Below are 25,884 nucleotides of genomic sequence, written 5' to 3'. Positions count from 1 at the left end.
GCTCTTTAAAAGAACTCTCCAATTTGTACCATCCCCTGCTCTTTTCCCATTGTCCTATATTTTTTCTTTTCAAAGTATTTATTTCCTTTTGAAAGTTATTATTGAATATGCTTCCACTGTTGGGTAAGAATGTTTTCTCTCATGTCATCGCTGGTTCTTGTGCCAATTATATTAAATTTGTGCCCTGGTTTCTCCTTATTTACCATATCATAATCCTTAAAGGCATTGCCTCTGATTGACCAATTGGAATCAAGCTGCTTGTTTAAATTTTCAAACAATGCTTGGCAGTTAATTGTCAGTCACCATTAACTGGTGCACTCTCCATGGCAAATGCCACAACCAATTAAATCCAACCAATCAGCACTTTTTCCTCATAGAGCATCAGGTTATTGTTTCCCCAGACATGGTATTCTTGCGATTGTCCTGATGAGTGCAAGTCACAAAGATTTGACAAAATGTGTGTTTTCAGCAATATGCAAGTTCTGTACTACCAAACAACTTTTGTGAGTTCACAAAAGGAACTAAAAAGTTTTTTTCTTCAGATGAATCAGAATTAGGTGGCAGGTAACAACTGGGATTGAAGATGGGAAGTAATTCAGACTCAATTTTAAAGTCAGATCTGCTGTCCTTTTGAACGGACATCGTGCAACAATCACCAGGCAGGAATGTTCCCTTCCAGTCGGGGAACACTTCAGCAGTCAAGGGCATTCAGCCTCTGATCTCCGGGTAAGCGTTCTCCAAGGCTTCCTTCAGGACGTGCGACAACGCAGAATCGCCGAGCAGAAACTTATAGCCAAGTTCCGCACACATGAGTGCGGCCTCAACCGGGACCTGGGATTCATGTCGCATTACATTCATCCCCCACCACCTGGCCTGCGAAATCCTACCAACTGTCCTGGCTTGATACAATTCACACCTCTTTAACCTGGGGTTACCCCATCTCTGGATCTGTAAAGATTTAATCACCTGCTAATGGTCGCATTCCAAGCATTGTTTGGCATCTTTGAATTTGTCTATATATATGTTTCTGGAACATACCTCTTCATTCACCTGAAGAAGGAGCAGCGCTCCGAAAGCTAGTGACATCGAAACAAACCTGTTGGACTTTAACCTGGTGTTGTAAGACTTCGTACTGTGCTCACCCCAGTCCAACGCCGGCATCTCCACATCATGTCCTTTTGTTATTACTCCTTTATTTCATAATATTCTTAGTAATATAGTTAAATTACAGAAACTACTGTAATTTAGTAAGCAGAGAAGTAGAGTTGGTTGGAATATTATTTCTACAGTATGTACAGACTGCAGAGGTGGATGTTGTAAAATGGTAGTGGCAACACTGGCAGGAAAGTATAATTACACTCGGAAAGTTAAGTTAATTTCCATTACAAATGTGCGCATAGGAATTGATAAAGTTCACAGAAATAGGTGACAAAAATTTGACTATAAGTAAGATTTTGTGGACTGAAAGAAATGAGATAGGTAGATAGATGATTGCACTTGATGGGTTGCCTCCCAGGATATTAAAATAAGTACCTACAGAGGGAGTGAATGTACTGGTAGTAATCTTCCAAGAATCCTAATTCACCAGCTGCCTTTGATCTTTGTACCCCAGCTCCTTAGAAATAAATTGAACATGTGCTATATACAATATGAATGCAGCAGCTACGGTGAACCCGTTAGTGCTCTAGATGAGAAGGTGCTCTGTGCTTGTACACATTCCTACGAAATACGCAGATCCCGCTCCGCCCACCCCCGTGTTGCCTCGGAAGGGGTGGAAGCAGGCTGATCACTTCTCTGTCTAAAAAACAACGAGGAGCGTGGTGGCTGGCCTTGTCATGCAGGCACCCACTGGGGACCTGCTTCAGACTGCAGCCTCTGCATCACTGCATGGGCAACCATGGTCTCTGGTACATGTGGAGCAGATGAGGGCCTTGGCGGAGGAGCTGGGGAGGATGATGTTGCCAAGGAGATCTTGGCACATTCACTTTCCTCAGTTACCTTCATATTCCTCTGTTGGCCTTCAAGAGGGCTGATGGGACTGGCTGCTGGTGCACAGCACTCGTACATTCCAGCAACTGCTGGGTCAACAGTGGGTCCATAATATTAAGGGCTCACAGCTCCTCATATATTGGATGTCAGGGCTCACACTCTGAATAGACTGCTCCAGGCTGCTGAGGGAAGTTTGCACCTTTTCCTGGCCGAGATGTTGCCCTTGCATTCACTCAAATGCTGCTGCATATGTCTGTCCATGAAACTGGCCAATCTCTCATGGTCAGAATTATTGCGGTTGAGCCCCCGGGACAATGTGGAGCTCATGAAGATGATTGACCCTCCACTCGTAGTTCTTGAGCTCCCACTGCTTCAGGGAACTCTGCCAGATGTTCACATGTCTGCTGCTGGTTATTTCAATATTCTTCCTCAAAAGGTGACTCCTGAGGTTCCACATTCCTGCCCACTGGAGCACCATCATGACTCTCCTCTCTCTTCTGAGGAGGACTGTGAGCAGACATATGGTGCAATGACTTCCACCCTGTGCCACTGACTCTATTCACGTGCTTAATCCTCCTGAACTGCTTGCCCGGGTGTGGACTAGTCTGATGTGATGCTGCTTCCTCAGAAATTTCTTCCACCTCTGGATGCCTGAGAGATTATAACGGTCCAAGAGAGCCAGTACTGCTGGGCCTGTGTGAGACACAAATTGAGATATTTAGGTAAAGCCCTTCTCATAATGAAAGCATTTTCTGAAATACGCCGCTGCCTTAAGCATGCTAACGCTGCATAACTAACCCCATCATTGTACACCCTCTTGTGCTAACATCAGATTGTGCTCCTCAAAGTGACAGTTACTATTACCACCATGTGCCAAGGCAATCTGAAAACCTCCTTTAATGAAATGAAACGAAAATCGCTTATTGTCACAAGTAGGCTTCAAATGAAGTTACTGTGAAAAGCCCGTAGTCGCCACATAGCACCTGCTACTCGAGATTCACCATCCCCAGCACCCAGCAACTCTGACATCCTGGCAATCCTCAGGGCCATCTGCTCCATGGAACACATGCATGGACCTCAGCTAAGCTCTTCCACCCTATGCCTGGGACATCACTTTCACATGCTGTGCCCCTTTGTTTTGCATCCACAACGTGACTTTATGCAGAGATAATGCTCTTCAAGCATTGCACATCTTACTGCCAATTCACATCTGTTTTTGTTGAATCCTCAGTTTCTTTACCCGTCAGTCTGGCCTCAATAAAAGTCGAGATGGATTTGCAGGTACAGCGTTAGTTATTTTATTCAGCTTGCAAGCTTTACTTAGTTCACAGCGATACAGATAACATCTTGCTCTCTGCACCTCCGGAACCAAGTGAGGATATAAGACAAAGAGCTCTGTACTGATACATTCAAATGGCATCAAGTTTCACATACTCGACGCCCATAGGTCATCCTATGTCCCTCCTGACCTGTTTGATCTATTCTGATTGGCTCACTTCCAATCCCTTCCTCTGGCCCCTATTACTCAGCATCCTTTTCTCCTACTTTGGTGGACACACCTCTTCCTGCTTTTCCATGCGGTTTGAAATCCTTTGTCTGTGAACTAACCAGAATTAAACTGGCCTATCTCTACATTACATTAACTAATATCTCTAAAGTAACTATTTTATATCACATTCGTCATTCCCTCCTTTTATCATTGCATGATAACCGGACTATCCAATCCATAGCTACGGTTCCTTATCTAAAAAGATCCGTCGCTGCATTTCCAATTCCTGGCGTAGCCCGCCCTCATCTGCTGCACCCTCATGGATTTTAACAGTTAAGTTTTTAGGGGCGTTGATCTGATCCAGTGCACCCCGCATTCTACCCATCACACATTTAAGGATGGCCAGGCCCACAAAGATGCAGCCGACAGCCACCACTAAATACATGGCCATATTTATCAACCAGTCCTTCCAACCCCCGAATCCCCAATTACCCCAAGAGCCAGGATCCTGCAGTCCGTCCAGGTGATCCCGTATGTGATCCATAAATTCAGTGATGTTAGCGGTCAAGTCCTGAACTCCCATGATACACTTGCCCTGCACTATGGCGCATACCCCACCCTCACGGGCCAGAAGATAGTCAAGAGCATACCGGTTCTGCATTGCAAACAACCGTAGCTGAGACAACTCCTTGGTTATTGCCCCGAGGGCTCCCAAGGTTTCATTTCCCAAGATGGTAAGGCCACAAATAAAATAATTCCTATCACTGACAGCCAAGGAACCCCCCACACCTCCCAGTGTCAATCCGCTCAGAATCCCCCACCCAGCTGAGTGGCCCCGGTTGGGTGCAAGAACCTGAGGTTTTTTCCAGTTCTCGCAAAATTCAGCAGAGACTGCCCGGCGTGCTAACTGATTATGCAGCTTCCACGCCGAAGGGCAGGGGACTGTGGTAGGGACTAGAGTCCCAATAGAAATTTGACGGGGAAATGGGGTTGTCAAAACATTGGTCGCTGTACCATTAAATAAAAAGTAGTATCCTTGCTCCGTGTACAGGCTAGCATCACAATCAGTATATCGGTTGCGTAAGGACCCCCCAGTAGCCCAGTTTATCCAGCTTTGAAACGCCCATTCGGGCCGCCTAGCAATGCGGAAAGCCCTAGTCCCAACAGTGATATGAGAAACATTCGCCCAGCCACAAAGGAGCTGGAGGCCGGCGTTCAATGGAACACAAGTGGTGTTGTAACAAACGCATTGGCCAGACGCCTGGGTGATATGGCACCTCCTGTCCGTACAGGTGGGGAACAGACATGTTATATTCGTGTCCACCTCTACCAGCAAACAGCCGTATCCTTCACTGCGGAAACAATTCTCGTACGACCGGGAATCCCTATTGGGAGTGAAGTGGCTAGGTATGTACGCCCTCCACCGTTGTGGCCTATCATACTGTGAATGGGAATTATCCCGAGGAAGGGGAAGGCAAATAGCCGGTGATGCTGAACCCGGATCGTAAGGAAGAGTGACTTGCTCGGGCAGTGGCTCGGAATGCTGACAATGAACCGCCGTTTGGGGAGTGCCCCAAAGCGGTGAAACAGAAAATAACCTAGACACCGCTGTGGGGTTCGGGTAGCAGACAACCCGTCCCTGGCCATACAAGCGGTGGTAAATCTGGTAGAAGAGATTCATACTACCCGGGTTTTCCTCAGTTTGGCCTTTAACTAACTTAAGTGTATCACCCGGTAACCTACGTTCTAGCTGTACTTCCCTTCTCACACGCCCTGTCCTCTCTCTAGTCCCTTTCACTTTCTCATAGCCTCTTCCTACGCTCTTCTGACGGCCTGATGTTACCTTTATTGCACCAATCTTAACACATCCAAAATCAAATTTACATGTATTCCAAAAACAAGGCAATGTCCATATAATATTCCCTTCCCATCGCCGGGACCGGTGTAATTGCTTCATGAGTCCTGCATTCTCCTTAACTTTGACGACCTTCCATGAGTCGATACCATGTCCTCGTATATGGGGGCAGTGAAGAACATCATCTTTGCATAAGTGAATTATCCTTGTAGATTGGTTGGGGTTACAAATATAAATAATATTCCCCTTTTCCATGTCCGTCGCCAATAACACTCCAAGCGAAGTGAGGCCAAATATCACACAGACGGTGCGTAGCCACTCCATCATGCTCCACACCTGTAAAATAGCACTGGAGAAGGGAGGCAGGTTAATCTGTCCAAGAAAATGAGGCCCGTTGTCAGAACTCAACTGAGCTGGTCTACTGTACCGGGGAATGATTTCCCGCATCAGAACTTTAACCACAGTAGCAGCTTTATCATCGGTAGTCAGATACGCCTCGACCCATCTGCTGAACACGTCCACAATGACCAAAACATATTTATAACATTGACACCTTTCCAACTCAATGTAATCCATTTGGAGCGTCTCAAAGGGACCACTGGGCAACGGGGTTTGCCCCATCCCACAAGGGACACGTTTTCCGGTGTTATATTGCTGACAAATCAAACACCGATTACTGATACTTTGGGCCAACCCCTGCATTTTAGGGTGCCACCAAGTGTCCAGCAACAAATCACTAGACCCTCGAGCCCCACAATGAGTTGCAAAGTGTACACATTCAATGACCCATAAAGCCAGCACATCAGACATACAAGTCTGATGTGCAGGCGTGGTCCATAAAGAGGAAACAGAATCATATGTACAACCTAACCGTTTCCACATTTGTTTATCACTCTCAGGAGCGTCCTCCTGTAACCTTATGACGTCTTGGATGGTTGGCATTGACTTGTCAGAAGCAGACATATTTATAGTAGATCGTTTAGTCTGACTTAACATCTTAGGCACCATCACTTGCTGAATTTGCGTGGCTGTCCGCGCTGCACAATCTGCTCGTTCATTACCAACGTCAACTGGGGTCCTACCATTCGTGTGGGCAGCGCATTTAATAACGGAAATCTGCGCGGGCATAAGGAGGGCCTGCAGTAGGTCATTAACTAAACCCCGGTTGGATATTTCTGTGCCTGCCGAGGTAAGGAATCCCCTATTCTTCCAGAGTTGTCCGAAGTCATGAACTACCCCGAAAGCATATCGGGAGTCAGTGTAAATATTTACCCGACGATCTCCCCCAAGTATACATGCACGGGTGAGGGCAAAAAGTTTGGCTTGTTGTGCTGAGTAAGGGGTCTGGAAAGCTGCCGCTTCTAGAATCAGACCATCCTGTTCTACAATTGCATAACCGGACAGTCTCCGGCCAGTGGGGCTTACTAATGCACTGCCATCAACATACATAATCATGTCAGGTTGTTCTAACGGAATATCACTCAGATCGTCCCTTATTGTTGTAGTTTCCTGAATCAAGGCTAAACAGTCGTGACCAGGTGTGTCCTCATGGACAGGGGGACCGCTAAGAAAACAGGCTGGATTGATAGTGGTACAGTATTTAAATGTCAGACGTGGATTGTTCAAAAGGTATATCTCATACCTATTCTGACGAGCTGCGGTAAGATGCTGAGTCTGCAGTTGCCCCAATAGTGCGATTACCGAGTGGGAGCTATACACCGTAATATCCTGTTGGAGAGTGATATTGGCAGCAGCCTGCAAACTATTGTATATCGCTGCCAAGATCTGGGTGCAAACAGGGTGGCCCAACACCACTGGGTCGCGTTTGGAAGAGTAATATGCTACGGGCCGGTGCTTGTCCCCATGTTGCTGGGTGAGTACCGCTGTTGAACATCCTTCCAGAACAGTACAGTATATCTGGAGTGGTCGGTCGTATAGGGGCCTACCGAGGGCCGGTGCTTGTAACAAGGCCTGCTTCAGGCAACGGAAGGCCTCGAGTGCCTCGGTGGTGAGAGTAAAGTTCCCCTCTTCACTAGTGTAAGGCATCAGCAGGTTTGTATAGACAGCGATGTTTGGTATCCACTGCCGACAATAATTCACCATACCCAGCCAATGACGAACCTCCTTGGCTATTGTAGGGGCGGGGAATTGGCATATTGGTTCAATCCTACTGGGTTCGAGACTTCTTTCTGTGGCTATAAGTAAAACTCCTAAGAACTTAACTTTTCTCTGAGCCACCAAGACCTTTGCTTGTGAGACAACATAACCCAACGAGGATAGGTGGTTCAATAATTGGATCACATCATCCCTATTACTGGGCTCGTCAGGACTTGCCACCAATATGTTATCTACATACTGCACTAGAGTGGAACCATGCTCCAATGTCAAGGCCTGGAGTTGGGTCTGCAGACATCTGGAGAAGAGTGTAGGTGAGTTGACGAACCCCTGTGGCAGTCGGGTCCAGGTATACTGCTGCCCATTGTAAGTGAAGGCAAACAAATATTGACTTTCAGTCGCAAGTGGGAGGGCAAAGAAGGCGTGCTGAAGGTCAATTACAGCGAAGACCCGGGCTTGAGCTGGAATTTGAGCCAGTATGTGGGCAGGGTTAGGGACGAGAGCATGTAACGGCTATGCGATGGCATTGATTGAACGTAAATCCTGTACTAATCGGTACTGGTCTGGTTTGGCTGGTTTAGGCATAGCAAGTATGGGGGTGTTACATTCTGATTGGCAAGGGACCAAAATACCCTGTTGCAACAGCTCTTGAATTAATTTGTCTATTGACGGAGCAGCTTGGGATTTCAGGGGGTATCGCCGAATGGAAGGTAGCTTTACATGATCCTTAATCATTACCTTAATAGGTGTAACATTTGTCTTTCCCACTTGTGATGGGTATTCCGCCCAGACCTGTGGATTGACATATTCCAACACATCATGTCCCCAGTGATGCTGCAGTCGAGTCTTAATTGTTTCAGGGACCTCAAAATATCTTATGGTAGTGCCGTCCGGCATGACTTGAAGTGCGTACTCTCTTGGATCCGAATGATCCACTGCCCTCCTTACCATTCACCCCATATCCCTGGCATGGTACTGGTCGTGGACCTGACGTGTAATATGAGGGCTTACCGAAGCTGACTGTGGCCATAAATGTGGTGATATTGTAACAAAATCGGCTGTACCTTCTTTTCCCGTGACTGTGGCTGTAACCTTGACTGGCCATTCGGTCCCAATTAATGGCCGGTATTTGTCCTCCAACTCCCTGTTTCGTCCAGTTCTGTCATAGGCCAGGGTAACGTGATGCAGTGACTGTTCAATGTCTAACGTCCACCAACACCTGTCCTTGGAACCCCGACAATTGCTGCGTGTGGTCGGATAATGGTAGTCGAAGTTCTGATTGCACAGAAGACATGGCTGCTCCAGTGTCGATTACAAATGGGTGATGTTGATCTCCTATCTGCAGAGAGATAATAGGTTCCCTGTCTGATTGGAGAGTCCTTATGGCTAAATTAGCTAGTAAATCCTGTGTTGGGAAAGGGTTTTCCTGGGAGAAGTCAGTGTATCTCGTCTGTCCTCCCCTTGGCGGGTACCCCCTCCTTTGGGTCGGATAATCTCCTTCTACTGCCTGTCTTTTAAAGGGGCATTCCTGTTGCCAGTGATCTGCACGGCTGCAATGAAAACATGCATTGCTCCCTCTATATCTGCCTCGTCCTCTTCTCCCAGTAGACCAATGGCCCCTCAGAGGGGGCTGCGGTTGTAAAGCTGTTGATGCATTCGGTGGGCCATAAAAAGGAGCTGAGGGTCCCTTTGGGTGGGTTTGGTATCTTCCTAATCGGCAACTGTCTCCGAATCTCACCAGGGGGCACTCTAGCTATTTCCCCTGGTTGTTCCAAGACTTCAACGTCTCTCCCTGTCACTAGGGGGAGTTCTTTCTCTTCAAAATCACCTATTGCAGCTTCCTTTGTTCCCGAACCTTGTGGTTTCTCCTTAGTTTGGAGAGACTTAGGTGGTATACTTAATTGTTTCTGGTGAGGATCAAGCCCCTCTCTCGCTGTCCGAGATCTGGTCCTAGAGCTAACTGGGCTTGCGAAACAGAGCTCCTCTTTCTCTACTGATCGTGCAGATGGTAAATCAGGACCCATACTATCACCCAAAAGGGCTTGAGTTACTGGCATAATTGGAATCTGGGAGCAGTGACTGGATATCAATTATTATACTCTGGTGGTTCTGGAATTAGTGCAGACAATGCTACAGGTGCAGTCGGAACTTTTAGTGAACATTTTCTAAATTATTGAATTTATCATTTTCTGTCAATTCAAGGCCAGCCATTGAACTACGTAGCTCATCTTTTGTTTCACCCGTGCCTTTCCTGTCTCTACTTGCGCGTTTTTTTGTTTTTTTTCTTGGCAAAACGATTGAAAAGGTTCTAACAGTGGGTTTTTTTAAACTTAAAAATGTTTGAAAATTCAAATTGAATTACTGCAACTTGCAAGCTTAGCTCTGATCTCAACTCAGAACTAAATTTACGATTTGCTTAACACAAACTTGTATAACATTTACAACTTAATTAATTCTTTATCTTAACAATTTTTCTTTTAACAAGTTTTTTTTATTTTACATTCACATAAATGTTGGCAAAATCAACTATCATCTCCAGATTTACACTTTTTAAAATGGTGTCCGTGATCTTCTTTAAGTTTCTATTAATCTCCAGATAAAATGAGATAAACCTTATTTCAAGTAAGTAAAACTTAAGATTCTGGCAATTTCAATCAATTGCTTTCGAAAATAATAACTTTTATCAAAGAGGTGGAGAAACCCACTGGTTTCCTTTAATTAATTCAAAACGTAACTTTGCTGGTGTTCACTGACTCAAAGGAAAGGTATCCGATTACACTACAGGCTGCTGCTGTTATCTCAAAGCCTGAGTGAGAAGCACTGTCTGTCTTTTAACTTTGGCTGCTGCTGTTAACCCTTTGAGAGACTTCTGCTTCAACCAATATGCAGCATTCCCCACAATCTCAACTAGTCCTCAGAACTGCGCCCTTCGCCTGTACTGATACATAGGTCATCCTATGTCCCTCCTGACCTGTTTGATCTATTCTGATTGGCTCACTTCCAATCCCTTCCTCTGGCCCCTATTACTCAGCATCCTTTTCTCCTACTTTGGTGGACACACCTCTTCCTGCTTTTTCATGCGGTCTGAAATCCTTTGTCTGTGAACTAACCAGAATTAAACTGGCCTATCTCTACATTACATTAACTAATATCTCTAAAGTAACTATTTTATATCACATTCGTCATTTTGTGCACAGCTAAATTAGTTTTTTACACAATCACCTCCTTCAGCATTGAGGATTTTATGTGCCATGTCCCATATCTTATCTGCAGCATGCAGATGTGATCCGTCTTTTGCACTTCTCTGCCTATGAGCCAAGCTATTCACCTTGCCAGAGCATAAAAGGTTACTGAAGCTTTTACAGCATTGGATCCACAATCTTCTGTGGTTATTGGTGGCGTTCCCCACCATCGCAATCTGTACCCATGGGTTCTTGCTCATGGCAGGTAGTTTTTGATGGCCAGCTGGGTAAATGATGACCCTTCAGCTTTCCACCTCCTCTACCAGGAGGACCATCAGATCCCAGTTGGCCAGCTGACCATATCCCTCAAGGGAACTGGATACCAAGAGGAGGATTCCTCTTGTGGGGGAAACTAGAACTTGGGGACATCGTTTTAGAATAAGATGTCTCCCTTTCAAGGCAGAGATCAGGAGAATTTATTTCTCTGAGGGTTATTAGAGTGTGGAAGATAGTGGAGGCTGAGTCTTTAAATGTATTCAAGGCTTGGTCAGAAAGATTTTTGATAACCAAGGGAGTCAAGGACTATGGGGGGCAGACAGGAAAGTGGAGCTGAGACGTCGACAAGATCAACCATGATCTTATTGAATAGCTGAGCAGGCATGAAGGTCCAAATGGCTCATTCCTGCTCCTAAGTGCCTGATGTGTGCAACACTCTATGAATTGATTTATTAAGAAGAATGTAAAGTGAGAAGAGTCATTAGCAACTCAAGATACGTGGGCAGCACGGTAGCATTGTGGATAGCACAATTGCTTCACAGCTCCAGGGTCCCAGGTTCGATTCCGGCTTGTGTCACTGTCTGTGCGGAGTCTGCACATCCTCCCCGTGTGTGCGTGGGTTTCCTCCGGGTGCTCCGGTTTCCTCCCACAGTCCAAAGATGTGCAGGTTAGGTGGATTGGCCATGATAAATTGCCCTTAGTGTCCAAAATTGCCCGTAATGTTGGGTGGGGTTACTGGGTTATGGGGATAGGGTGGCGGTGTTGACCTTGGGTAGGGTGCTCTTTCCAAGAGCCGGTGCAGATCCGATGGGCTGAATGGCCTCCTTCTGCACTGTAAATTCTATGATGATAATTCACTTTGGTGTGCTTACATGCACTAACATCATCTCATCTATTGATACACTTAATAATGTGGCTGAGAGAAGGTCTTTGCACCTGTTGCCCTGTATGTTGTAGCTGCCACTAGAAGTGATATGCATTGCTCAAGGACTACTGACAGCCCTACTAGCTTGCTCACGCTAACTTATTCAGACTGTCATGCTACTACACTGTGCTCATGTGAGGGACCTGGTCAAGGGTCCACAATGTGGACACAACCATAGAGATGAGTGGCAATAGGACAAGTAGACGGGATAATGAGCATAGCAATGTAGCTCATTCATCCATTGTCGAACCAGCCTACTAAATTACTGCATATTATCTACATCAAGTTGTGGTGGCAACACAATGCCATCTCCATGGCTGTGTCTGGAGAAATCACTCAGTGATTTACTTCAGCACATGTAAATGTATTGGTTCCTTGATTAGGAAGCATCAATGACAGTTCTCCCATAGGGAAAGAGGATGGGTAGGCCATTCTAGGATTATCCAACATTTGGACAATATTCACAGATTTGACACTCAACTGACCTCTCCACAACATTTCCTCAAAGGTTCTAGTCATACTGCATTCATCAGGACTGACAAATTCAAGGGGGCGTTTTCATATGTGCCTGAATTACCCAGCCCACGTTGGGCCCACCTTCAAACCATCTCCACTTCCGGAGTAACCTGCTGAACTCCAATTTCAGCCTGCCTCTCCGACCGAAAATCCGACCTGTGGGCAGACATTTTAACGGCTAAGGTAATCTCCCATCTCTGCGCGCATTACCTTGGAACAAAAATCTGGGCCTAACTTGGAGTTAGATACCTTTTTGGACAGTCCCAAGGAGCAGAGGAATTGCCCATCAGAAGTTAAATTTCTGGGACAATTCCCACTGAGTCATTGTTTGGGCTTCCGAGTGGCCCCATGGCACATCTTAGGGGAGTGTCCAGTCTCGCACTATCTGAAGACTGGAAGATCCGAGGCATTGGTAATAGTCTGATTCTTTAAAGGTAATCCTTTATTTAGAAATGTTACAATATGAAGTACACGTACCTTTAAGGTACACATCTTAAACTGCTGTCAATCACTACCACCTCGACTGTCTGAAGATGTACAGGTCAGGTGGATTGGCCATGCTAAATTGACTCTAGATGGCGTTATGGGGATAGGGCCTGGGTGGGGTGCTCTTTCAGAGGGCCAATGCAGACTCGATGGGCCGAATGGCCTCCTCCTGAACTGTAGGGATTCTATGATCTTATGACATGATATGATCTATTTGTCCCATGACAACAGTACGGATGTATTAAACATAGTGCGTGGATTCAAGTTAAAATCCACTGAACGGCATGTTTAATGGGGTGTTTCTCCAGAGCTGCAGTGCCGAGAAACATACTGCTATCCAACAGCATTTGCTGGTTTTTTTGGCCTCGGGGATTTCTCCCCACCGCGGCCACACTTGAGGGATTTCTCACCAGCAGGAAAGATTCCTGGCAGATTGGGGTGTCATTTTGAGCAGCAGTGCTAATCTCCCCACCCCACCCCACCCATTTCAGGCCTGCACCGTTTTTTTAAGCCCCTCATTCTCTCTCCTCCCCCCCACAAACCTCAGGGAGGCCTCCTGGAACAACCCCACCTCCTCTGAGTGGCAAGGCCCTCTCGGGCCTGGCTCCTGTCAATGCCAACCTGGCACCTGAACTCCCTGGCACAGCCAGTCTGGCTGTATCCCTGGCACCTTGGCAGTGCCAGAATATCCAGGTGGCACTGCCAGGATGCCAAACTGGCTGTGCCAATGTGTCTGGGCACCAGGGGAAGTGCCAGGGTGCCACCCTGCCCTGTTCCCAACCACCCTGGAGTCTCCAATGGTCTGGGAGACCCAAGCCCAGGTGCCGTTTTGCCTGTCCCCGGTCTGTGTGGACGAGTACCAAATGGCGCCTAGCGAGGTCTACCAGGCGCGACCGGTGAGTACCAGGCACCGAGTGGACCTCGCCACCAGGACGAGATCCAGATCACGCCAGGCGCAAGGAGTGGAGTGACACCTGCAAGGTTTTGCACCCAACGCGCAGCCCGAATTGGGGCTCGTGTACAATTCACCCATTGGGCCTGGATCTACACCAGGTGCAACGGGGTTGCTGAATCACGGCCACAGTCTCCCAGTTAACTCTGTTCGTATATAGGCCCACCTTAAATTAAAGAAAACACGTTATTGTTTTACCAATCCTTGTCATCAGATTGGTACATTTACATCGAAGTGCAGGATGTTACAGGTTGCCTCAAGGTCTATTCATTCTCAGTCCTATTTATGAAATAGTGTATTTTTTTCCTTAATTGAAACACATTTAATATCTCAGTCTTTCCTGGAATATTTGGAACAATAGGGAGAAAAGAATATGGGACCTAGAAACAGAAAGAGCACTGTGGCTCTCCCTGGTCCTGCTGGAGGGTCCTGGCATGCTGAGGAATGCCTGCATAGGTGCAGGTGTGATCTCTTTGTACTCAGCTACTGGAAGCACTGTGGTCACTTGACAGAGGGGCTGAGGAGTGACTTCTCACCTTTGGAGCACCTGTCTTCCCTCTCAGTGAACCATGCCACCTCCCTGACCACACATAGGGAGGTCCAGGAGCCTTCTGGCCCTCTCACTTGGCTACCACTGAATACAGCCCATGGCCAGAGAATGGGAAGCTAGTCGAACAGCAAATCCAACGGCCACCGGCTGGCCGGCTCTCCCTGGCTCTCCATGACAGTCACCAACCTCTCTGTGGTGGAAGCCAAGCGCTCGCCCGGCTGAGACATGTCAAAACCCGTAGCTTGGATGGACACCTCCACCTTCCATTAATGTCTGCACACAGCCTCCAGAAGTTCCACCAGATGTTCTCCTGTTCATCGCTGAATCTTCAGCAGGTTCAGTGCAGCTGACATCAGAGGACCGTCATCAGCCTTGAGTTCAGCAGGGATCTGGCCTCCAACAGTCAGGTCTGTCGACTGTCACAGTCTCCATCAGCTGCTCGGTTATGGCTGTAATGTGCTCACCAGATAATGATCCCAATCAAAACGATGTGCAGGGTAGGTGATGAATCAGCCATTGCTAAATTGCCCCTTAATTGAAAAAGATAATTGAGTACTTTACATTATTTTTTTTTTAAATGTAGAAAGTTAGGAGTAAGAAAAGTCAGGTGAAAACTTTTCTTCTGAAAGGTAATAGAGTTGTGAAGTAAATTGTCGAAGAAGACTGTATACATGATTGACGAGGCAATTAATTGCACCACTGGAGAGAGAAGTGATTGAGGCAGCGGTGGGAAAGCAGGTTGGGAAGTTGATGAATGAAAAAGATCAAGTTTGACAACCGTATGCCCTTTCCCGTTCCTAAAAATTCTTACATCCTTTTTCCATATATTTTGTGCAATGCTAATGATACTCACTAACAACACAATTAACTTTGTGTTGTGGGATAATGTAAACAAATGTTAACTCTACAACTGTCACGTTTGGTTAAAAAAATAAAGCATTATAAGAGTAACTTTTATTTATTTACAGTTATTCTGATTTTAGCTGCTGTCTTTATTTCTCTCAGTTGAGAGCATATTTCCATTCACCCACAATGTAAACTCACTGTACATATTACACACTTATTAAGAAGGTAGCACAGTAGCACAGTGGTGAGCACTGTTGCTTCACAGCACCAGGGTCCCAGGTTTGATTCCCGCTTGGGTCACTGCCTGTGCGGAGTCTGCACATTCTCCCATGTCTGCGTGGGTTTACTCCGGGTGCTCCAGTTTCCTCCCACAAGTCCTGAAAGACAGCTTGTTAGGTGATTTGGACATTCTGAATTCTCCCTCAGTGTACCCGAACAGGCGCCAGAGTGTGGCGACTAGGGTATTTTCACAAGAACTTCATTGCAGTGTTAATGTCAGCCTACTTGTGACAATAAATATTATTATTATTCTAGAATCCTCTGAATTTACAACTCATTACCACCCTTCTTGGTATCAAAAGACTCCTTATGATTCTGCTTTTTGATCATATTTTTACCACCCTCAACCATTATTTTTCATTTTCTCATTCCCAGAATATCTACTCATGTCCACTGTCCTGTAAGGCATTTTGAAATTGCTATGCATATATACAGAAGGGAATGTAAGGTGATTTGTTTTATTAACAATGGTTCATATTCGTGCTATATTAGGAATTGGAAAGAGGCACACAGTCACAGCCAGCTACATGGCCCCTCACATTAAGCCCTAACCAGAGCCACCTACCCATGGCCCCTTAACGTTAACCCATAAGATATAGGAGCAGAAATCGGCTATTCGGCCCATCGAGTCTGACCCGCCATTCAATCATAACCACTTTAGGAGTGGCTAATCTGGTAACAATTAAAGTTCTCTTATTTAAAGAATATGCAAGTAATTCCTCCCATTAAAAGTGACAAAAGGTGAGGTGCTGGAAAGCTGATTCTTATAACGGATACATATACCTCTCTCTCTCCCACACACACACACACCCACGCACCTCATTCCCCTCGCTCACGCACACTCCGCTTCGAGGTCTGAACCCCCACGCACACACACACACACCTCTTCAAGGCCCATCCACCTCTCTCTCTCACACACATTTTTCCTCGGCCTGAAAACTCCGCTCTCTCACACACACCTGAGACTTTTCACCACCTCTTTGCCGCTGGGTCCGTTCTCAGGATCAATCCTCACTGTTGGCTACGTTCCAAAACTCCAAGTGGCCTTGATCTGATTTGGCAATTTCAATGCTATAATTATTTATGAAAATTGGTTGGCTGCTCCTTTTGAATCGGCGTTTGCCGGTCACATGGCCGTCAATTCTGTGGAGATCCTGAAGACCCTTCACGGACCCTAATTTGGCAACCCCTGCAATAGAGCAAAGGCTTCAGACTTTCCAATCCTAACAATGGCTCCTGAATATTTGTCAACCTTTCCAAAGTTTGGATTGGATGGTAGGAAATGGGGTCATAAAACAAAAAATGGAAAACCCTATATGGGTCAAGAAATTAAATATTACAATATATTTCTGTGATATAAGAAATCACTGCACCCAAATCTCAGCCTAATGATTGCCTAAGTAAGTGTGTTGCTCCAAGAAGCTGGCAGAGGAGGGTTGGCCTCTCTGGCCTCCAAGGTATTCTTTCTTCGAAACATGAGAGGCTGTTGGAATAAGTGTTGTGTTTTAGTATCTGCAAGATGTGGGAGGAAACTGCACACTTGAGAGTGTAACTAATAAGACTACCCAATTATACAGTCAGAGGATCCAAGTATCCATGTCACACACTGTTGCCTGCCAAATAGTTCTATATTACTGCTCAGCCATTCCTAAGCCTTTAACTACCTTACTATTATTGTATGTTTTATCATGTTTACTTATATCGAAGTAGGACATATTCAAATGGCAACTTACAATTGACTGCCTTTGAAATTTTCCAAGAACTTAACTGTTAGATTGAGGAAACAACCCAGGAGCGTCAGGAAAAACAAATACGATGACCAACAACCTGTCCTGGTCCCCCCATGCCGACACTATAGTTGAGAAAGCCCACCAACGACTCTACTTTCTCAGAAGACTAAGGAAATGTGGCATATCAGCTACGACTCTCACCAACTTTTACAGATACAGCATTGAAAGCATTCTTTCTGGTTGTATCACAGCTTGGTATGGTTCCTGCTCTGCCCAAGACCGCAGGAAACTACAAAAGGTCATGAATGTAGCCCAGAGGCAAACCAGTCTCCCATCCATTGACTCTATCTATTATTCCCGCTGCCTCAGAGAAGCAGCCAGCATAATTGACACCATGCACCCTGTACATACACTCTTCCACCTTCTTCCGTCAGGAGAAAGATACGAAAGTTTCAGGTCATGTACCCTACTGCCATCAGACTTTTGAATGGACCTACCTCGTATTAAGTTGATCTTTTCTCTACATCCCAGTTATGACTGTAACATTACATTCTGTAGTCTCCCCTTCCCTATGTACGGTATGCATTGTCTGTGTAGCATGCAAGAAACAACACTTTTCACTATATACTAATACATGTGACAATAATAAACCAAATCAAATCAAAGATTTAATGAACACAAGTACTCTCTGTGCACACCACTCCCCGAAGGGACTCCTGCACCCCGGCCACATCCGGGGTTGCTATTCCGCTCCTGAAGAACACCCCCCCCCCCCCAAATCTGAAGCCACGTCAAGAGGATGTGGGTGAAGACCCCTGTACTTTTTCGTATGAGGTTGCTGTTCGGGGTCGTCGGAATAGGTCCTGGCAGTGTATAACGACCGGGTGTCCGATGCTTCCAAGTCAAGCGCCTCAGTGGTATCACCTTGATGCCAGCTCGAACCATTGTCTCTGGCTTCTTCCGGTGGCCATATCTCCATCTTGGCGTCCGAGTCCTTAGCCTCCGACATTGCGGCGTCTCGCATGCAAACCTGGTACGACACCCACCCAGTCTGTTGAACGACAATCCCGGGAACCCAAGTCGCATTTTCGCCGAAGTTTCATATGCGGACCACTTCCTCAGATGCGAAATGTCGGAGTGGCGTACAGATTCATGTTTTAACCATGTTTAACCATAGAGAATCTTCCTGCCGATATCAGGGAGTACAAGGCAAAACAGAGTCCATAGTTGACAACCCATGAGTAGCTCTGCTGGCACAACCCCGGTGGCAGCGTGAGGTGTGGTCCGGTAACAAAAAAGAAAACATGCTAACCGCATATCGAGGGACCCCGTCATCTGTTTCCCCATCCCATGTTTGAATGTTTGGACTCCTCGCTCAACCAACCCATTTGACACGGGGTGATATGGTGTGGTGCAAACGTGGCGTACCCCATTTGTCCGCATGAAAACCTCACACTGATAAACGGTGTTCCATTATCCAAAACAAAAACGTATGCCGTGGACGCTGAAGGAAAATCGGAGTTTCTCGATCGGCGCTTCGGAGGTCATCGATGGCATCCAGTGGACGTCTAGCCACTTCAAGTGGGCATCGATGATGATAAGGAACATCGATCCTTGAAAAGGGCAGCAAGGTAGGTGTGGAGATGAGTCAACAGGTGCCATGGTCACTCCCATGGGTGGAGGGGTGCTGCCAGCAGCCGTTTCTGCTACTCTTGGCATATGCTGCAGTGCTGGGCGAGTCGTTCGCTCTTTGCATATGTGCCCAGCCATAGCTCCAGGCAAACATTTTTATCTTCAGCACCCCGGGATGCCCGTTTTGAAGGTCCGCCAGGATGGGACCTTGCCCCTTTTTGGGAACCATGACTCATGTCCCCCACAAGAGGATCTGAGAAGCTCCTTTACCATATAATCAATATTAGATGGCACCTACTGCAAGGAAACAGATCCAAATTGGCAGAGGACTCAGAAATACCATGGCATTGGCTCCTTTGAGAGATGCCACCCTGCAAATCCTTGCATATAAGAGTTGAAGGAACGGTGAAACCATCAGATTCCTCCAAACTCAGGTCTTGCTTTTATGTCTTTTCTTCCTTCATACTCACAGCCACATAAATATACATACAAAGATCAAAATAACCCTTCATACATCTGTTTCTTTTTGGTCATTATGCGTTTCGAAAAGTTTATCAGCCTGCTATAACTTGGAACAGAAACCCATCACAACACCCCCTCATTGTTTGGGCTGTTCAAATTCTGAAGATGTAGTTATTGAGCATGTATCATAGAATCCCGATGGGACAAAAGGAGGTAATTCGGCCCATCAAATCTGCACTGACCCTCCAAAAGACCACCCTACCTAGGCTCACTCTCCTACCCTATCACTGCAACCCCGTAACCTAGCCTACATATGTTTGGACACTAAGGGGCAATTTAGCATGGCCAATCCAGCTAACCTGCACTACTTTGGACTACTTTGGACTGTGGGAGGAAACTGGAGCACCCGGAGGAAACCCCCACACACACGGGGAGAATGTGAAAACTCCACACAATCACCCAAGTTCAGAATCAAACCCGGGTCCCTGGCTCTGTGAGGTAGAATGCTAACCACTGCCATCATGCCACCCAATATCACCTCGAGAAACACAGCGTACAGATGAGGAGGAGCAAACTGTGCTGACAGGAACTACCAATGACAGTGTGATGGATTTGGGCAAAAATGTCATGCTGCTGCTGTTCTTCATGGAGAAGAAAATAACTGAAAAAGCTGTACTAGCTTGGAGTGAGTCAGATGTAGAATTGTTGAGGGTGTGGTGACTATGAATGCCACTTGTTCTGCATATCTTTATTGCAGGTTGGCTGCAGGTGCTTGTAGCAGATTTCAGCTTTGAAAGCTGAGCACTGGCTCTCTGTTCATGGTGCTAAGACATGCAGATGTGGTAGGTTGTATAATAGTAGGTGTACCAGTTATACCTTAGGTACCTATGGATCTCCTGGGCATTCTGTTCTTCATATTCTACCATTTTAACCACTACATAAAATGCTGTTTAGAGTGGATTTAATTTAATTTCCTTCATTAACTTTCCCCTTACTTGCAGGCTGCCCCAGGAATTTGTAATATTTTGTAGCTGTGGTGTTGGAAGCATTATCTCTCCTGTATTATTTTCTTCCTTTTGTTCTTGCTCTACCGCAAATGCTTCACTTTCAGTCGGTTTTCAAGTGACTTTGTAAGCAAAGGGATGTTTAAATAATACTTGCTGTAATAAGTAAAAATAAATTTTCCCCAAAAGTATTCCATTCAGAGATTATTAAGAAAAAGTTCAGGCATGTTACTTTAATCTAGAAGGCACTGACTGAAGGTGTGATGGAAGCAGATTCAATATTAATTTTCAAAAGGTAATAGGATAAATGCTAGATAAGGAAAAATATAGGCTATGGGGAAAGAGCATGGCAGTGGGACTAATTGGGTATCGCTCTTTCAATGGTCTGTATATAATATATATATATATATATATTTCAGGCTGAAGGATTGTCTAATCTCCACTATGCCAGCTGAAGGCACAAACCAGTCTGCCTTTTGGAATATTAATCAGATTTTGCTTTGTTAATCAATTGAATGATTCATTTGCTTTTCTATGGCGCCACTCCAAACACAATATTTTTATTTACAGTATTTGTCATGCTGATTTATCTTAAGGTTCTAGGCACAATTTATTCCACTTGCGTATTGGATTAAATTGCTACTACAACATGAAAAGATTTCATGCAATGATGTTCATACAGTTTGTGATGGAATGAATATTGTATGTACAGTTGCTCCTTTGCCACAGCCTTGTCATGACTGATTCATTTTATCATAATCTTTTAGAAGGTTTAAGATGAACCTAAAATCTTTGAGGATGGGTGATGGTGGTTATGGGCTATAACTTTCTATCTACAAATGCTTTCTGAAGCATATCAGCCAGTAGCATAATAGCCATCAGTGCACTGAAGCTGTGCATCAGATGCCTGCATTGAACCATGACAGCATTACAGTGCAATTCTCAAATGGTATGGCAGATTTTTGTGGCACCCTGTGCATTACACAACATTATTGCTCACTGGATTGCGATACGCTTTTAAGATTTAAGAAGATAGACTAAAAATTTAGACACAAATGGTTTCAAAATTTAACAAGTATCATATTATTCATTATCCTCCAGACAATAAAAAGGTAATTATTGTTGTTACATTCAGACATTCCACAGAAGTTTAGCATTAATGACCATTCCTGTAAGGCGACCTCACCTTCTCAACAACACAGAACTTGGGATGAATTTCCTTACCACCTTTGGGACAGATAAACAAGGCAAGAACATTTTTGTGACAGCAAAGTCAGGCATGAGTGGTTTCTGCCTGTTGTCCACCATTAAATTGATTCCCTGAGATACCTTGCAATCTAAATGCCATCCCTGGGTCCTTGAGTTCCAAGTGTCCGAATGTTATTGAATGGTAATGAAGGCAATGATCTTGCTGCTCCAGATTTCCTGCTTTTACATTTGTATTGCACTCACTATAGCTCAGACTGAGAAATACAAAGTGCATCATCTGCGAAGGCATGCGAAATGAAGAAATTCTGAGCCTAAATGGTCTTAAGTGTTTGACTACAATTTCTGTAGCTTGGAAATAAACGTTATGTAAACATTGATTGATATTTATTGTCACATGTACCGAAGTACAGTGAAAAGTATTTTTCTGCGGCCAAGGGACTGTACACAGTACGTACATAGTAGACAAGAGAATAATCGACAGAGTGCATTGACAAATGGTACGTCAACAATTAGTGATTGGTTACAGTGCGGAACAAGGGCCAAACAAGCAATACAACAAAATACATTTTTTTCATTCCAACAATTGAAATCCGGACTTGTTAATTAGTCCCTCTATCAAGGTCACATCACCCGCAGTTTTTATGCCTGCAACTATCAATCTGCAAAGATGGCTTCTAGGAAGTACAGTAAGAAGTCTTACCACACCAGGTTAAAGTCCAACAGGTTTGTTTCAAATCACAAGCTTTCGGAGCACTGCTCCTTCCTCAGGTGAATGAAGAGGTAGATACCAGACATATATATATAGGCAAAGTCAAAGATGCAAGACAATGCTTTGAATGCGAGCATTTGCAGGTAATCAAGTCTTTACAGATCCAGAGAGAGGGATAATCCCAGGTTAAAGGGGTGTGAATTGTTTCAAGCCAGGACAATTGGTAGGATTTTGAAAGCCTAGGCCAGATGGTGGGGGGTGAATATAATGCGACATGAATCCAAGGTGCCGGTTGAGGCCGTACTCTTACCCGGAGATCAGAGGCTGAATGCCCTTGACTGCTGAAAAGTTCCCTAACTGGAAGGGAACATTCCTGCCTGGCGATTGTCGTGCGATGTCCGGTCATCCGTTGTCGCAGCGTCTGCATGGTCTCACCAATGTACCACGCTTCGGGACATCGTTTCCTGCAGCGTATGAGGTAGACAACGTTGGCCGAGTCGCATGAGTATGTACCGGGCACCTGTTCGGTGGTGTTCTTACATATAATGGTGGTACCCATGTCGATGATCTGGCATGTCTTGCAGAGATTGCCATGGCAAGGTTGTGTGGTGTCGTGGTCGCTGTTCTGAAGGCTGGGTAGTTTGCTGCAAACAATGGTTTGTTTGAGGTTGCGTGGTTGTTTGAAGGAAGTAGGTATGGCATTCCCTATAGGTAAGCACTGTACACCATTATCATGAGCAGTAGAGTATTAAGAAAAGAGGAGTCATACTGTTGTAAAGTACGTTATAATATCCATAAAGAAGCAGGAACTAATTGTAATGGGGATTTACATCTATGGTGCCACATTTACTGTTGCACTGCAGTCTAATGCTGAGCAACAATGTATCAGTCCACCAGCCATATGCAGAGCAGCAAGAAATACACTCAATGAAGCTCCAGTATTTTAAAATGTGATCATTTATGGGACCAGAAGACATAACATGGTGGCAGTGAATGTCTGTGAGTAAAAAATCAAAACATTTGAAACAAATGTAATGCTAAATTATATTGAAGAATTAGTGCAGAGAAAGAGCACGAGAAAAATTGAATGAGCTGTGCGAAAATGAAATAGCCACCACAGCAATAAACATATCTCCAGCCTGTGATGGATTGGGAGGCTGATGATGTTGAAGAGGCATTTGAGAAGTTTAAGCCAACGTGAGGACTAATATTCAGTAACTTTCTAAAAGGCACTAGTTAAGAACAAAGGGTCAACTACATGCAATTGTGAGCAAGAAATAGCTGGGAGCTGAGTGATGACAACTGCAAAAATCGAGACAAAATTGAAATATTCAGCACATATCCCCAGCCAAAGTCCAATCATCGGATCGACCGATATGAATATCAAGGCCTGAGGCAGGAATAATAAAATTATAATAACAATCTTTAATGTCACAAGTAGGCATACATTAACATTGCAATGAAGTTACTGTGAAAAGCCCCTAATTGCCACATTCCAGCGCCTGTTCAGGTACAGGGAGAGAGAATTCAGAACGTCCAATTCACCTAACAGCAGACTTTCTGAACTTGTGGGAGGGAACCGGAGCACCCAGAGGAAACCCACGCAGACACAGGGAGAATGTGCAGACTCCATACAGACAGTGATCCAAGCCTGGAATCGAACCTGGGACCCTGGATCTGTGAAGCAACTGTGCTACCCACTGTGCTACCGTTCCGCCCACATCGGGGGAATCGGGGAGCCTGTGGACAATTTCTTAACAAGTTTGCAAAATGTAGCCGGAAAATGTAAATTTAAGGCCACAGATGAAAGGCTGTGAGATCAGCTCATTTGGGGCTTTGCGCACCTCGAAGTACAAAATAAATTGATCCAGTCTTAGTTTCACTTTTGCTTTGAGCAGAGCACACACACAGCTCTAATGTCTTCAAGCTTTATACCGATGGATAAGTGTTCTCATGTGAAAAGCCTTAATAAATGGGCTCACGGAATGTTTATCAAATCCCTTATGAGTGATTGGTGCCTTGAGTATCATACAGTAAATAAGCCCTAGATATTATATCATTGTAACATAACATAAATTAATTCACAAACAGAAGCAAATGTCCTACAGATGGATCAAACTGTGGAGTTTGTGGAAAGCTAAATCACTAGGAAAAGATTTGCAGATTAAAGACAAATATGGTAAACAAGTTCTAAGAGTCAAGAACAACAGGATGAATGAGAATGAAAAGAAACCAAAACATCCATACTCTGGAAAATTACCATGATTTCGCAAACACAATGTACATAAGAATCACGCAACTGCACAAAATGGTGTGATGTGATAGTAAAAAAAATTCACACAATCATTCAGATCAGGAAGAGAAAATCTACAACTATAAATCTGAAGCTTAAACTTGACACCGCAGCACAGAGCAACATTATCCCACTCAACTTTGCCTGAAGATATTTCCAGAAAATTTGAAATAAAATGGTGATACCCCGTGTCTTCGTGGGTCTCACCTCACAATCCACAGATGTGCAGGGTAGGTGGATTGGCCACGCTAAATTGCCCCTTAAATTGGAAAAAAATTATAAAAATAAATAAAATGGTGACACAAGGAAAGATGTTCTGAAAGCAAACACATCATATTAATGGCGTACAGGGGAAATAGAGATTAAACAGATAAGAACCACCAAAATCAGAGGAACACACAAAAGAAAAAGGGGAACTGCAACAAAAAACAGAATCACTAAGGTAAATGAAAACATCAAAACAAAAGGTGATTAACGGATCATTGAAATACTCTAGTCCCACCAGGTATGAAAGGCCTTGATTGTGCTGGCAGACACCACATGCTCTCTTCCCAAACCACCCGGCTGTGAGCATAGCCACGGAAGAGGGGCAGACAGTCAGTCCAGGCGACACTCTCGATCACCCACTGCTGGATCTGTTGATGGTGTCCTCATTTATCCTATTTTATGGCAAATCAGTAAAGCTAAATTAACAAATTAATGGACAAAATAAAAAGGCAGTCCCTTAAAGGGACACTTAAAAAAATTTCCAAGTAAAATTAAAACATATAACAAAAGTGATTAAAGGTTTTGATAAAATGCCTCGTCCCACAGGGCGCGGAAGACCTCGATCGAGTCAGCGGACACTGTGCTTGCTCTCCAAGGACACCCAGTCACAAACGTAGCCACATAAGAGGGGCAGGCAGTTGATCTGGACGATCCCTTCAATCGCCCGCTGCCTGGACCTATTGATGGTGTCCCCATTTATAATATAAGAAGGTGCCTTAAGGCAATTGCTTTAACAATGTAATTGCCATTAAACAAACTGATTGTCATTGGACCTTAGCAATGTAAGACATTGATAATCACTACCCCGTTCTAACACTGGAGGAGCTCACACCAGCACTGGCAAGGGCAAACAAAAGCTTTCAGCAATCTTACAACGAGAAATGGCTACTGGAATATGAAGCTTGACGAGGAATCTTTGCTGTTGACAACATTCAACACGGCTTTTGGTGGGTACAATTCCCTGCATCTACATTTTGGTCTTAAAGTGAGTCAAGATGTGTTCCAGCATAAAGTAGACCAGATATATTGAAGATGTAAAGAAACATTTGCACAGTGAGGATATAAAGATCTATGGAGGCGATGAAAATGATCATCACTATTATCTACATGGAATCATG

General features: G+C 44.9%; 1 protein-coding gene across 1 annotated transcript in view; it reads left to right on the top strand.

Moving 5' to 3' along the window:
- Nucleotides 1-25,884, top strand: part of LOC140385560 (putative Polycomb group protein ASXL3) — a 318,815-nt gene that overhangs the window by 129,862 nt on the left and 163,069 nt on the right. The gene's annotated exons all lie outside the window — the stretch shown is intronic.

Source organism: Scyliorhinus torazame, chromosome 11 (genome assembly GCF_047496885.1).
Source record: "Scyliorhinus torazame isolate Kashiwa2021f chromosome 11, sScyTor2.1, whole genome shotgun sequence".
In the NCBI taxonomy this organism is placed as follows: domain Eukaryota; kingdom Metazoa; phylum Chordata; class Chondrichthyes; order Carcharhiniformes; family Scyliorhinidae; genus Scyliorhinus; species Scyliorhinus torazame.
The sequence above is the reverse complement of the archived record's forward strand: the minus strand, read 5'-3'. Positions and strand labels throughout refer to the sequence as shown.